The sequence below is a fragment of the Pleurodeles waltl genome, chromosome 3_1, assembly GCF_031143425.1.
Source record: "Pleurodeles waltl isolate 20211129_DDA chromosome 3_1, aPleWal1.hap1.20221129, whole genome shotgun sequence".
NCBI classification, from domain to species: domain Eukaryota; kingdom Metazoa; phylum Chordata; class Amphibia; order Caudata; family Salamandridae; genus Pleurodeles; species Pleurodeles waltl.
Window position 1 is genome coordinate 446,414,647 of NC_090440.1, and position 16,799 is coordinate 446,431,445.

Here is a 16,799-nt window from a genome sequence, read left to right on the forward strand (position 1 = left end):
TGTATCATGTGTGTGAGGGTGCTGTGTATGCCAACTGTGGTGTTGGTGCAGTCAGTGACCCAGTGTATCCTTTGTCTCTCTCCCCCCTTTCTTGTTTTGTCATCCTGTCCTTATGTGCATTAGCATCATCTAGCAGAGGAGCAGAGGCACTGCCGACGGAGGGAGCTGCATCTTGCAGGACCAGGAGGCAGAGTCTACTGACGCTGAGGGCACCGGTGGGATCGAGGGTAACGGGAGCACCATGGCAGAGACTGGAGGGGACAATACAGACTCAGATTCCTCCTCCGATGGGAGCTCCCTGGTGGAGGTGGACACATCCCTGACCACCCCAGCTACAGGTACAGCCGCCACCCCCATCCCAGCACTGCCCTCCCAGGAGCCCCTCAGTGAGCTGCCCGTGCCTGCTCACCCAGGCGGGTGGGCAACTCCTTCACCCCAGGCACCTCAGGCCCTGCCCCAGTGAGCCCTGCTGCCCTGAGTGAGGAGGCTATTGACCTCCTGAGATCCATCTCTGTAGGGCAATCAACCATTGTGAAGGCCATCCAGGGGCGTCCACACTCACACTTGCACGCATTACATCATTGTCCACTACCTGCATCATCACCATACCAAGCAGACCACACACCTCACTGGCAGACACCTCCACTATATCCATGCACACGTCCCCTGTGTCCTCTCCCACTGTGTCTGTCCCCCCTAAAGTACACAAACGCAAGCACTCAGACACCCAACAGCCATCCACCTCATAACAACATACAACCCATGCACCTGCACACAAATCCAGCACACAAACACCTTCAACAACCACTTCCTCATCCTCCACTCCCATGTCTTCTCCCTCTTCCCACCCCAATGTCCCTAAAAAGCTTTTCCGCTCCACCATTGACCTTTTCCCTACCCCTTCCCCCTGTCCTGAACATATGGCCATGGCCAGGGTATCAAGAACTCAGCCAAGCACCTCAGCCAAACAGTCCACGGGCCCAGTTCCATCAGCACCTACTTTTGGTGGAAAGGATTCCAGGCCACAGATACTGAAGGGGTAGGAGCCTGCACCACCCATTAAAAAGGGGAAGGAGCTGCATCAGCCAGTAGAAAGTGGAAGGCGTCTGCACCAGCCAGCAGAAAGGGGAAGGAGTCTGCACCAGCCATGAAAAAGGGCAAGGAGCCCCCACCGCCAGCCGTGTTTGTGCAACCATTAGTGAATGCAGGGGCTGAGCAGGAGCCTTCCACTATCACCACCACCACAGTGCAAACATCGGAGGGTGCAGGGGCTGAGCAGGAGCCTCCCACTACCACCACCACCACAGTGCAACCATCGGAGGGTGCAGGGGCTGAGCAGGAGCCTCCCACTACCACCACCACCACCACAGTGCAGCCATCGGAGGGGGGCAGATCCTGAGCAAGTGCCTCCCACTACCACCACCACCACAGTGCAGATGTCACTGCCGGAGGACGCCATATGATCCAGCCTCCATGGGCTGCTGTGGGGCCTGTCCCCTCCAGAACCAGTGGGCAAGTCATCCACTCCAGAGACTGTGGCCTTGCACTCCCCAGGGCCAAGCACAGGGCATGTTGCCCCCTCCAGAACTAGTGGACAAGTAACACACTTCAGAGACTGTGGCCTTGCACTCCCCAGGACCAAGCACAGGGCATGTTGCCCCCTCCAGAACCAGTGGGCAAGTCACACACTCAAAAGACTGTGGCCTTGAACTCCCCATGACCAAGCACAGGGCATGTCACCTCCTCCAGAACCAGTGGTCTTGTTTCCGGATCCCACTGAGGTGCCCGCCTATTTGCCAAAAAGATGCCCCTGTAGTGTCCTCTCCGTACTGGTGCAGGGAACGAGTGGGGCCTTGGACTTTGCCCTGTGGCATGTGGCCCTCGTGAACAGAAAATTAGGCAGTGCCCTTTTTTTGTACATTTGTACATATCTGTTGCATTGCCAAATCGAATTATTAATTGTGTGTTGATCTTATTACAATCACTTAAGTCAATTCCTGTTGTCCTCGCATTATTCAGCCGATTTACAGGGATAAATTGTTTTTGTAGTGCAGCTGGCTGTGTGTATGGTGTGTGTGTATGGGGTGTGTGTGGTGCATGTGTGTGTTACTCTCGTTTTCCGCCCCCCTCCTTTGTGTGCTAGGAGGGTGTACTCACTGTCGTCTTCTTCGCCAGAATTGGTGTTCATGGTGGAGCATAACGTAGAAGATCATCGGGAAGACTTGCAGTTCTGGTTCCATGGTGGCGTGGTTCTTCCCTGTGTCTCCAATGGTGAGTCCTTGCATTTCTGTTATGTGTTTCTGCCAGGCTTCTGATGGCGTTGGTACCACCCCGGAAAAGGTGGTGGATTACCATGTCATAGTATGGTGGGTGTAGCTTTGTCTTCCGCCTGGCTGTAGGTGTGGTACATTGGCTGTCTTTCGGAGATCTAACCGCCATGGTCATAATTTGGCGGTACCACCAGCCTGTTGGTGGTATTACTGCCACTTTATCACCAACCGCCAGGGTCGTAATGAGGGCTATTGTCTTTTTAAATAACACATTGGCCCTCATTATAAAAAAAACACCTACTGCTGCGGCGACGGCCGCCAAAAGACTGTCGCCACGGCTACCAGCCGTCTGCCAAATTATAACCGTAGCTGGAATTTCGGCAGAAGTATAGCGGAATTCCGGCTCAGGCCATGGTGGCGGATGGCGGTAAGGTGGCGCTGCTGCCAGCAGCATTGCCACAAAAGTAGACTGCTGCAGACTGTATCATGACAGATGATATGCCCTCGCGGTGTTCTGCTGGTGGATGCTGTTCCTGGCAGCAGGGCCCCGTCACGTCTCCTGCCAGAGGACCCCCTGAAATCAGGTAAGTCGGGTGCTCCGACAGGGGAGGGTGGTGGGGGGTGTTGTGTGTGTATGTGGGGGTGTGTGTGAATGTTTGTGTGTGCATGAATGCAGGTGTGTGTTGCGTGTTGTATGTGCGTGCATGTATGGATGTGAGTGTGTGTCGTGTTGTGTGTATGCGTGTGTGCTTGTATGTTTGTCAGTGTGTGTGGATGTATGTGTGAATGGATATATGCATGCGTGGATGAATGTGGGTATGAGTGTGTATACAAGTGTGTACAATGATGTGTGAAGGTGCGTATGTTGGGGGTGGGTCTGGAGTGGGAGGGGTGGGTGGGTGGAAAACGTGGGGAGAGGGGGGGAGGGTGATAGAGACCTATCACTGATAGTGACTAACACCATGGTTTTCGTGGTGGTAAGGAAGCCACGAAAATCATGGCGGTAGGTGGGGGTCACAATTCCGCAGGCGGGCTAGTGACGGTCGTCTGGCTGGAGACTGAAGTCTCCAGCCCGGCGGCTGTTACCACCGTGGCGGATGGAGTGGTACATTGGCGGTTTGGCTTGAGCCTTTTGGCAGTACTTTTCACCATTTTACTGCCGTACGCTGGGGTTGTAATGAGGGACATTATCTTTTTCAATAAAAGGTAACGTTCTTGTGAAAGAGGTTAGAAGTTATAGTTTTTTTGGTGTGGGTCAATTTGCTATTCTGTGGGGGAGGGGAAGCATGTAATTCCATGGAAAAGCATGAAAAGAAAGGGAAAGGAAAAGGAAAATATATTTTAAAATGTTTCTAAATATTAGGGTAAGTGTAGTAAGTATGGAGACATCTATATAGTGAAGTCCTTTCACTGTGAAGTTCAAATGAAAAGAAAACACAGGTCTTTATCACAATTTTTGAGTTCTGACACCAGAAACGCAAGATATAGCCAGGGATTTAAGTTTGTACATGGACTGGTTAGGAGTCATAATTACTGAGCTATTTTATTTTATTTCGCCTGCTTATTCTTATTATGGACGGTTTGTGCAGTGTGTTAAAATATACATTCCCTTTACTAAGTAAAAATCCAGGACTTGCCATCACTGAAATTTACCTTGACTAAATGCTGTACAATGAAAATGTGAACAAAGTATAACACTACAAGAATCTACCTATTACCTTTTTGAGTTATATTCACAAAGAAGTGAAGTACTGCTCATGTACTTATTAAGGGCGATAGCTGAAACAGCTTTTTGTAAATACTTTGAATTGTAATGCGTGTCTTATTTGAAATGTGCATGATTTATATGGCGGTTTTTAAAGGATACTTCCTCTAAAAGATGTAGATGGTAAACTGATTAAAATCATTAGTTTAATGATTTTAACCGTGGTAAAAGTAGATCATTCCAGTTTACGGATTGGGAGCTTTTTTTTATTCTTATCCTACTTCAGCAATATGCTTGATGATCAGTGCTTAGACGGCTGCCTAGAGACCGAAGCAATTTGCAGTTGGAGTTTGCTGACAAGTCAAATTTAAAGGTAAACAGTGTATACTTGCTTTACATGAGGTTATTTTAATTTGGCGGGTAAGCCTGGCCTGAAACGTTGCAGCTAAGTATTGAAAAATTAACAAGCATTTACAATGCAATGGGTCTCGCGTTTGCTCATGTTAGAGCTATTAGTGTTGTAAACTCCTAACTGGACTTTTCTTACCAAATAAACTGAAAATGAAAAGTAATACCATTTCACATAAGAGAGCCGATTTAAAGCTCCACACCATAAGAAAAAAAAACAATCGCAATTGCGCTGAGTAAAACCCTGAATTCGCAAAGGAATGCTAAGATAAACAATAGAATTAGACTGGTAGTCCTGAAAAGCACCCGATTACAGCCCAGCAAGATCACGCTGTCTATGAAATAAAAAGAAAAAGTAGTCCAGAATCCACACGAAAACATGGAGACTTGTATGTTTTCAGTAGTTGGTTGGTCCTGTAGAGGAGGGCTAAGTACCAGAAAAGGCATCACGCATGCATGCCTTTCAGTAATGAAATCAAGCAAATTTTAAAAGGCAAGCCCACGAACCAACAAAGGTGATGGGTGTGACATGGGCGTGGTTAAAAGCCCATCATAAAGAGATTACACCAGGGGCCATAGAGCTTGTGTGCTCAACCCTAATGATGGGGACACCCTGCAAAATGTGATGAAGGGCCCCTGAGTCTCCCATATGTCACAGATATTAAGTGAACTAGTAGTGATTGGCTCGACTGAGGCTCAACTCTCCTTGTTAATTTGCTGGCTCACCCACTTTACTGTACATATGGGATGCTCCTGATTTGTAGTGTGAAAGGCTCTCTGTTATAACAAGTAGCTCTGACCAGAGCATGCATTTTGAAGTCCATAAATGAAGTACACTTAAAAAACCAGGACCATTTGGAATTTAAGTATGGGTAAATAAATGTGCATCTCTCTTTGAAAAAGAAGACACTTTCAATACATAATACAAATTACATGTTATTACTTATAAAAGTGCCGCCGTTTTCATGCAGAAGCACAACATCCCTTTGTTTTTAGTGCACTGGACCCCGCAAATAGCCATGTGGATTTATGCAGAGGCAATAACAAACTTGTGAAGGGGCAATGGAGACCCATGTAGAGGAGTCCGGCTCTGCAGACAATTACAGTATCAAGATACCTCTTGTGATTAATGTTCCTGCTAGGGAGAGAGATAGGAGTTTTGTCTAGGGGCAGCTTTGACTCACCATAAAGTAGCGTAGAGGGTTAATATGCCTGCTGAAAAGAACAGAAATATATTTTATGTGAATAGCTGAGTGGGTTAGTACTAGCACTTTAAAACAAATGAATGTAAGTGAAAGGGGGGCTATGGAGAGATGAGGGGCACATTTGCCAGGTGGTTGTGAGTGAATCCGAGGAGGTGGGGTGAGGGAGCCAGAAAAGAGTATCGCACAGTGCGCCACCAGGGCTAAAGTCAGCCCTGATCAGAAGTCCAAAACTGCATGGGTTGGCCTCAGAGGGGAAACGGATAAGAGTATCTGGAAGAGTGGCAGCATACACACAGATTTTAAGGGTTCAGTCAGGCAGAATAATAGCACCTGCTGGGTGTCTAGTCAGTATGGTGCTGCTGCAATGAAGGAGAGCTTTGGGTTGACGGCTACACACTGACCCTGACAGTGATTGTGGCTGTAGCGCGGCTCTTTTGCGCCATCTCTTATGTTTGCCAGACCAGGCGCCCAGGACACAGGCCCCTCCCCATCAAAACTCAACACCACAACCTCAGACACTACCCACCCATATATAAAGCTAGGTTTGGAAGTCCGTCTTAAACAGCACATGCAAAGAAATGCCGATGGCTTTGCGGCCCCATTTTGGTAGGAGCAGGTAATATTATAAGGTGGACTGGTCTTTGCATCCCCGCCACTCTGCTTAAGCCGCATTTACAGGAGCACAAGAAGAGGTGACCCAGGCGCAACTCTGCACAAAGTTCAAAATACACGTCTCCAAAGTGCGAGGCTGTAAGACTCACCCCTTCCATTCACTTGACTAAATAATCACTGTTTAATTACTTTTCTATTTATCGTTCCTATTAAGGAACGCACAATTGACAATTTACGAGGACAAGAGCAGGACAGACACCGGGGCTGTGCAGGCAGCCTGTGGCAACGAGACTCCAGGAGAAAATGTTTATTTTAATCGAAGACCGGAAAAAAAGCAAGTTCTAAAATTCACATAAAAGGTCGTGCTTCCCAGAGCACCTGAAGCAGAACTCTGTGAATGCAACACTTATGATCTCACAGGGTCTGCAATGTGACGTCAGGAGGCCACAGTACATGCAGAGGAGAGGCTCCACTGCAAAACAGAAAAAAGCAAAAAACAGCGCGATCGCGCTGCTACAGTTTAAACGTAACAAATATCTATCAGCAAAAAATGCAATTATGAACATAAAGAAGTGAAATTAATTGTGTAACAAGATCGATGGGATGCGAAGCGCTGGACTTCTGCTAGCGAGATCGCGCTGCGAAAATAGAGGAAAAAGTAGTCCACAAACCTGAAGATAACAGCGAGCCTCGCATGTTTTCTGTACTTGGTCGCTGCGCTCGAGGAGGGCTTGCCACCGGAAAAGGCATGCCATATGCGTGCCTTCGACTAATGAAAGCAAGCAGATTTAATTAGGGAAGCCCACGAACCAATAAAAAGCACTGACGTGAAGTTGACAGGGCTCCGAGCCCTTTTATAAATACAAAAGAGTCTCCATGCTATACGCATGCGCGAGCGCATGCAAAGCATGCTCGACCCTAAAAAGGATACTTGAAAGGCATCCACTTGAACAAGAACTCACAGTAAAAAAAAGATAAAACAAAAAAAATATAGCTTGACATTACAATTTTGAGTGAACAATGGTTGGTAGCATTCTATACATTTATAAATGTATTTACAAAAAAAAGATCTATGGACTAAATTATGGTAAATCTTAAATTTGTAAATTAAGGCCAAACTGGAAAACACTACTGTTACTACTATCCTGTTTGAAGAGAGGGCAATTAAAGTAAGCAAAGTTTTTCTTCGTAAATATCCAGCTGTTTATCTTCACGACAAAGACACCCTCGCTGCCCCAACACTAGAAGCCCCTAAGGTCACAGTCAATAACACGGCAAACATCACGCAAACATCACGCAAATAAACTTAATAGGGCCACAGTAGTCTAGGAATCTTCCAACCACAGCAACTTCAATGATCACTTGGTCACAAAGTCAAGAACGAAATTTCAAATTACCCCATGACTCCAATGCGCCTCAAGATGACTGAAGCTGAATGCGCCACTCCCTGAACCACAAGGATCCAGCGTGAATTAACAGTCAAGGAAAAACAAATTAAACGCCATCTCAATAATCACCTGAAACAGGGCAGTGAAAAAAATATATATCTCGCTTGATACAGATCGGGAAGATTTCTTCTCATCCAATGAAATAATATGTCTATATGAAGCCTGGTCGGATAAGAACTTCCCCTTAAAGGGTTTTGCAGAATTCCACTAACCCACTTAACAGGGGGACAAAAAGGCGGCCACATGAAGGGAATCAATCAATAAGGCCCTGACCATATCAAATCTGAACCTAAATACTCCATGTATGGTAGGCATTAAGATCAACAAATCGAATTTCATAGCATTCACAGGTCTTTCTCTACTACTGAACATCTATATAAACCCAAAGCCCTCCGAAAAGCAATGCACAATAACTGCCACATAGCCACCGACACACAAATGGCCTGCACACCTAAGGCAAGCAATAACAGCTCAACGCTCAATTGCCCTTTTGCACCTTTGCCCTCTTTTGCAAGATCAGCTCCTTCAAAACAATCCTCAGATACGAAAGCAACCATCACCCTCACAATTAGTAGTACAAAACTGGAACAACCCTCACAACCATATACTACATATTAGCTGGCAAGCCAACACACACTCAAGAGGATCTATGCTTTGGGATCTTAAATCACTGGGACGATACAATGACCTGAAAGTCCCCATGGGCACCACACTTTGGGCTGATGGAGGTCTGCTTCAAAACCTGGAAGAGGGTCCACATAGAGCTCATACAATATCTTAGAACCCACACAACTTCTCAACACACCCAAAAAAGCATCAAAATAAGAAGTGTTAAACTAAAGCACTGACAATTGGGAAGAAAACTCTGGATGAGCAAGCTATGATCATTAAATCTTTAAAAGAGCCAACAGGTGAAAATAAAATCAAAACTCTCGGGAACGCCTATAAAAATTCACTCTGGGACTGAAGCAAAGCAAAGAAACAGGATCTGGCTAGAATTCCACAAGACATGCTGCGGCAAAAATCAGCCAGTCTTTAGGAGTGTAGGAGGATCAAATGATTCCAAAGAGCCTCCCCAGGAACTACAGGCAACTTTGTGGAGTATCAGTCCTGGATATCACATATCCAATGTTTGTCTCTGCAGACACTATACAGGCACTATAGTTAGACCTCCATTTCTCATACTTGCCACCTGTAAAGTACCAGGAAAAAGCCTTAGAAAATTGCATCAGCAAAAGCAAGGTCGATGATGCCCCGGCCCAAATGGCATTCCAGCAATTAGTTTTAAACATGATACATCATAAGGGGCAGCAGAGTTCTGTACACTATCAATCATTGCCTGGCAACAAACTTAGGCCCTGATTTACACTTTTTTTGCACTGCATTTGTGTCATTTTTTTTACACGAAAACGGCGTAAGATTCCAAAATACAACTGTATTTTGTAAGTTTGCACCGCTTTTGCATCAAAAGATGATGCTAATGTGGGGCAAAAAAAGTATAAATCAGGGCCTTAGTCCCCATTTCCTGGCGCCGCCCAATGCTGTACACAATTTTAAAAGGGACCTTATGTGAATCCGGAGGTCTACCAGCTGATTGACTTGTTGGATTTGGAGGCTACATACTTAACAAGGCTTATCCTAAAAGATTTAGAATTGTAGGCAGTGTCTGAAAAGCTAATTCCTCTTAACCAGACTTGCGTCAGGCCCGACCCAAGCACCCTGGATAATCTGGTAGCACTTCAAATACTGGTGGGTAGATCAATCAGCAAAAGCCAGTTGCTGTGCACCAGCTTCATTGACTTCTCGAAGGCATTCAACCATGCCGACAGAGTTCTACTTTGGAAAAAACTACAAGCGATGAACATCATATCTTATCTCCTCTGAGCAATTCAGCTCTTGTACACAAACGTAGGGGTCCAAAGGAAGGTGGGTGAAAATCACCTGCAGTCCTCCTAACTTCAAGCAGAGGTTTGAAGCAAGGATGTGCCTTAGCCCCTCAACTTTTTAATTTACTCCTGTTGGCTCTTACACCTTGATTGAAACGAGCAGCCTTGCATCCCCCAAAACTGGTTGTTGGAAGATAAATTATTAGTAGGGGTATGTACACACGTACAACTTGCAATAAGTCCATCAAACAAAAGCTAGGTACAGTCAAGATCTCAAAACATCAGCACCTGGCTCAACCCCTGGTAGCTTGGCAACGAGCAGGCAGGCTTAACTTAGGAGACAGGTAGGTAAAGCATTTATGTACACCAATACAGTAAGTAATACACAACACACAATTAAAATCCCACACCAATTTATGAAAAGTACATTTATCTTTAAAATGACACCAAAATGACAAAAATCCAATATAGGGAACCAGAGATATACATTTTTAAGGATTAAAAGAAAAACTAGTGCTTAGAAGCAAATAGCGCTCAAAGGGTTAAAAAAAAAGGTTGCACTCGACCGGGACCGTCAGGTGTTCCAGCTGTCCGCAATGTAACACTTTTACACTTACTTCCAGAAGTGATTCTCGATGCAGGAAAGTGGTCCACAACCCCAATCCAAGGTTCCAGAATTCCTGTGTAGCTCCTTGGGAAGTTGGGATTACAATTCACACAGAATGCACCTGGCCAAATCCTTAAGAGGCCCCTGAACGCTGTCTTCTGGCAGGAGTCACTGCAGGTGCTCTTTTATACCCACTCCTGACTCCTTTAGAAGCCAGGCAAAGTCTTCTTTTATGAGGCCCAGAATGTCCAGAAGATGCAGTCCTTTCTGAGTGCAGTCCTTTTTGGTGCAGACCAGGTGGTCAGCAGGGCAGTTCTTCTTCTTCTTGCTTCCAGGCAGGGATTGTTGGGTGGCCACAACACCAATCCAAGTGTCTAGAATCTCTGTGATGGTCTTTGGGATGTTGAGACTATATTTCACAGAATGCACCATGCCAATTCCTTTAAAGGCCACTGGAGGCTGTCCACCTGGTGTCTTCTTGACAGAGATGGTGCAGGTGAATCTCTATTAATCTGTTGCTTTCAGGAAGTCCACTTCTGAGTCCTTTTTGAAGCAAGGCAAAGTCCTAAGGGCTGTTGTTTTCGTTTGCAGCAGGAGCAGTACTTCATAATGCAGTCCTTGGGATTGCGGACCAGGGTTCCACAAGGGCGATCCTTCTTCTTCTTGATTTCCGGCAGCGAATCTGAGTTGCAATGCAGCTCAGCCACATTTATTCAATCATCTTTGGGGACAAGCATGGTGTCTCCCCTTTCTAATGAGATGCAGGTTGCCACCCAAAAGCATGACTTCTGCCTCCAAAGTGTGGCAATTTCTTGCCCCATAAAGCTCTGCACTTTTAAATCCAAGATGGAGGATTTTCCTCCAGAGGAACAACACCTGGTTAAAACAACCTACTGGTGTGGCTCATTTTCATTAACACCCGCCTCCGAACATCTAAAACTTCCTTTCCTGTGCATGGTTAATATCTGTGGGGTTCCTTTCTGTCCTGCTTCCTCTGAAGCCCACTTTGACTTACCTTGCCCCCATTCCGGCCTGGCCTTTGCAGCTGCAGATCTCTCTCATTAGATAACCTCTGCTCAGTGCAGGCCACTTATCACCTCAGCAAAGCAGCCTTGCCAATCCTGTTAAGGCTGACCAATCAGGAGAGTTCACTAGCAGGCTTGATTGTAGTTTACAGAAACAAAGTCCTAAAACATATTTTCTGTATTAGTTATGATAGATTCAACAGTGACAAGCTGTTATATTTATCATTACCAGTCTTTTGAATCCTTTCATGGCCCATTTAGCTCCTTCCTAGCAATACGTAGGATTATGTGACATATTCCTGTGTTATCCAATGGAGCTGAGTATATACAATGAGTACAAACGAAAGGGGGGGTCATCTTTATAATGTCCCTGCTTATATATTACATGGCACCTAGGGAAGCCCTTAGGGGTGACTTATATGTGAAAATAAGGTAGATTATCACTTGGGAAGTAGCTTTACTTCAAAGATTGACTTTGCACACATTTTACTTTTCAAAAATTCTGGAAGGCAGCGCTACCTTTCAAAATGACAGCAGGCATCAGAACAGTGCACACTCCAGTGCAGGAAATCTACTGGGCCTCGAAACTTCCCTGCCCTACTATACACTAGGGACTTATAGGTCATTTGAATCCTGCTTGCCCTATTATCTACTAGGGACTTACAGGAGTCGGTCATTGCCAACTTTATCTTCTACCTATTAATCAGAGCAGTGTCCCTAGGTCTGGCTATTAGAGCCAAGGGCACATTCATGGTCAGTTACCACCAGTATCAGTCAGAAAGATTGGGGTGAACATGCTGAAAGGTTGACTTTCTCAAACTGGCCCAACAACCAAGCTCATCCTCACAATCTGCGGTCAATGCGGTCTTACAGAGTCAAATTAGAGTTGGCTTCCAGGGACTACTCCACGCTTTGGATACATCCTGCAAAGAAAATTAAATGATGGTCATTGTGGAAAAGAGAAACATTCTTATGTCCAGGAAACACTTTAGCAAAAAAGGCTCATGTCACTTGGGTGACACTATGGTAAAGAGAATGAGCTCATATGAATATATGAGAGATTGGCTCCAGGACTGTGCTTCCCATATTCAGCACTTAGATACCCTGAAGCCCAAGCTTGCCCAGCTCATATTTAACTTCCCAGGAACCTCTGGCCAACACAACGAATCCAACACTGAGGGCCTCATTCTGACCCTGGCGGTCCTAAACCGCCAGGGCTGCGGTGCTTCAGTGCCCATTCTGACCGCGGCGGTAAAGCCACGGTCAGAAAAGGGGATCCAGCGGTTTCCCGCCGGAATACCCCTGGTAGGGCTGAACCTCCATGGCGGCGCTGCAAGCAGCGCCGCCATGGGGATTCCGACCCCCTTTCCGCCATCCTGTTTCTGGCGGTTTTTACCGCCAGGAACAGGATGGCGGGAACGGGTGTTGTGGGGCCCCTGGGGGCCCCTGCTCTGCCCATGCCACTGGCATGGGCAGTGCAGGGGCCCCCTAACAGGGCCCCAGCATGATTTTCACTGTCTGCATAGCAGACAGTGAAAATCGCGACGGGTGCAACTGCACCCGTCGCACCCCTGCAACACCGCCGGCTCCATTCGGAGACGGCCTCTGTGTTGCAGGGCCTTTCCCGCTGGGCCGGCGGGCGCTCCTTTGGCGGGCGCCCGCCGGCCTAGCGGGAAAGCCAGAATGGCCTCCGCGGTCTTTTGACCGCGGAGCAGCCAAATGGCGGTGACCGCATGGCTGGCGGCTACCACCGCCCGCCGCGGTCAGAATGACCGCCTGAGTCTGCTGCTTCATGTGGTAAAGGAAAAACTAATCTCAGCTCAGGCCTATGGCGCCGAGGCATTTCTGAACAAACTGACATTTTTTTTAAATGTTTCACAATGCAAAGACTTCCGCATCTTTTCTGGATTGTCAGGAGACACCTCACAATTCCATATAAGGCTTATGGTTGGGCTAATTGAACAAGGCCTTGCCCACAAATCAGGGTTCTTGTCATACTTATTTGCACTGGGAAGAACAGAGACAGAGAACCTCAAGGTGCAAATCTAGTAAGAAATCTGTACGTGCCCACTCAAGAATGCCTGGGCAATTGCAATAAAAACACACTTTGATCACTCACAACAGAATCACTATGGGCCCAGCCAATAACAAAAAAAAGTTTAAACATCTTCTGAATTAACAGGCCAGACTCATCTTGTTCATCAATGATAAGCAGTCATTGTGATTTAGAAGCCACGTTTGGATGTCCATCAACACATACAGGCACCTGGTTGTGTAGGCATATCAGATAGAAAATTATAGACTCTAATATAAAATAAGGCTGCTTCAACTCTGCAATGACTTTGAATAATGCCGACACACAATAACTTTTTGCCTGCAAGGAGATCCTCCAACTGCCACTGTTAAGATGACAAAGTTCATGAACATAGCAGGCACATCTCTGGCTTTAAGATCCTGATCCTTGTAAGTTAACCTGATGTGATACCTGGAGCATAGACCCAGGCTTGACCCTTGAAACACGCCTTTAGCACTGATTACATTCTGTGATTCCCTGCAGGAAACTTACAGGTTAAATTCTGTTTTCTTAGTAATGTTCTTACACTGGATAACTTATTACCCAACCGTGCACTGTTGTATAACCATTTTAGTGATAGGTACGTTATTTTAGCAACTAGGCCTGCAGCTTGTGCCCCTTAGCCCATTTACATTTTATTCTGCTTCATTTTTATTACTTCAGATTCGGCCACATTTGTGGTGCTGTCTTGTTTTTTTTTATCTAGTTGTTCTTTCGCTTAGGAAAGCATTGCATTTCTTAGCAAGACATTTTTTTCACTTTGTGCTTTCCTCAAGGCTGCAGTGAAATAGGGTTGCCGGCAAAGTGGTACACTGCATCTCCAACATTCCCAGAAACATACAGATCCATATGTGTGGACATTTTTGCAGAACATCAGCTGTTTTATTATAATAACACTTCTCTGTCCCTTGCACGTTAGAAGTAAATTCCAGCCAAATGACAACAACCGCATGGTGATTGACTGTGCTACAGTTGCTTACTGAGACTACTGGTTTCCTGCCCTACATAGAGATGGTGTCTCTATAGACAACAGGCTTCCTTTTTCAGGTATGGGGATGATGTCTTCCGAGGGAGGAATCCTGAAGTGTGGACTAGGGCTTATCATAGTATGCTCTAACTTAACTTAGGTAGGAACCACATACATTCTGCATAGTGACTGTATGGTGGGACATTTCTTGTCACCATTTTGCTTCTAGCCTGTTTCATCATTCTAATTATTGCAATTCATTATCTAAGACACAGTTGTTTCAATAAATCTTATCGAACCATTTTCTGCCTCTGTTTGTCTTTGCGTATGTGAAACAAATGTAACTGAGAGAAAAGAAGGAGATGTGATACACCACGATTTTTCCCTGAGAAGTCAATAGGTCATGTACCTGGTTGCCACAAATCATCCCTGCTCTTGGGCAGAGATGAGGTGCTGCTAGTTGGCCAGAAATGGATTAGGCTGACAGTTGTCATATGGTGTAGGATTGGACTCAGTTCGTGCCCACTCAAGAATGCCTGGGCAATTGCAATAAAAACACACTTTGATCACTCACAACAGAATCACTATGGGCCCAGCCAATAACAAAAAAAAAGTTTAAACATCTTCTGAATTAACAGGCCAGACTCATCTTGTTCATCAATGATAAGCAGTCATTGTGATTTAGAAGCCACGTTTGGATGTCCATCAACACATACAGGCACCTGGTTGTGTAGGCATATCAGATAGAAAATTATAGACTCTAATATAAAATAAGGCTGCTTCAACTCTGCAATGACTTTGAATAATGCCGACACACAATAACTTTTTGCCTGCAAGGAGATCCTCCAACTGCCACTGTTAAGATGACAAAGTTCATGAACATAGCAGGCACATCTCTGGCTTTAAGATCCTGATCCTTGTAAGTTAACCTGATGTGATCCCAGGAGCATAGACCCAGGCTTGACCCTTGAAACACGCCTTTAGCACTGATTACGTTCTGTGATTCCCTGCAGGAAACTTACAGGTTAAATTCTGTTTTCTTAGTAATGTTCTTACACTGGATAACTTATTACCCAACCGTGCACTGTTGTATAACCATTTTAGTGATAGGTACGTTATTTTAGCAACTAGGCCTGCAGCTTGTGCCCCTTAGCCCATTTACATTTTATTCTGCTTCATTTTTATTACTTCAGATTCGGCCACATTTGTGATGCTGTCTTGTTTTTTTTTATCTAGTTGTTCTTTCGCTTAGGAAAGCATTGCATTTCTTAGCAAGACATTTTTTTCACTTTGTGCTTTCCTCAAGGCTGCAGTGAAATAGGGTTGCCGGCAAAGTGGTACACTGCATCTCCAACATTCCCAGAAACATACAGATCCATATGTGTGGACATTTTTGCAGAACATCAGCTGTTTTATTATAATAACACTTCTCTGTCCCTTGCACGTTAGAAGTAAATTCCAGCCAAATGACAACAACCGCATGGTGATTGACTGTGCTACAGTTGCTTGCTGAGACTACTGGTTTCCTGCCCTACATAGAGATGGTGTCTCTATAGACAACAGGCTTCCTTTTTCAGGTATGGGGATGATGTCTTCTGAGGGAGGAATCCTGAAGTGTGGACTAGGGCTTATCATAGTGTGCTCTAACCTAACTTAGGTAGGAACCACATACATTCTGCATAGTGACTGTATGGTGGGACATTTCTTGTCACCATTTTGCTTCTAGCCTGTTTCATCATTCTACTTATTGCAATTCATTATCTAAGACACAGTTGTTTCAATAAATCTTATCGAACCATTTTCTGCCTCTGTTTGTCTTTGCGTATGTGAAACGAATGTAACTGAGAGAAAAGAAGGAGATGTGATACACCACGATTTTTCCCTGAGAAGTCATTAGGTCATGTACCTGGTTGCCACAAATCATCCCTGCTCTTGGGCAGAGATGAGGTGCTGCTAGTTGGCCAGAAATGGATTAGGCTGACAGTTGTCATATGGTGTAGGATTGGACTCAGTTCCCCACAATTCAGGTGATGCTGCCACCCGAATCCAAAAGCCTCATTAGGATAACGAGAGCCTACACGAGAGCACGCACACTTTTTCATTTTATAACAAGAGTACTTGAACTGTGATTTTTTTAATGAGTTTCTTATGTGTGGTTTTTATTAACCAAAGTAAAGATACTTCACATTAAGGATTTAAGGAGTTTGTGTGTAGGACGATGATGTGATCGTGTATTATAACACATCTGTTAGAAGGTTATTGAAAGTTTCCTCAGAGCCCCACGGCTTTAGACAGTCACAAAACATCTTGGAGACTTGCAATATCCTTCTAATGTATGGCAGGGCATTTCTTATCCCATATCTATAGCATTCTATCTCCAGTATCTCCAGAAGGAGGTCTCATGACACATGCATTATGACTATATTTGCTGTTTAGAATTCTTATGACTATCAAACAATCTACCAGTAAATACATATATGTACGCATTAGTCACAGTTTATTTTTCACATTCATGGACCACAATTTCCTACAAAATACCTATGTCCTGAACATGTTGTAAACCATCTTGCAATAATAATTTCCATGAATTTG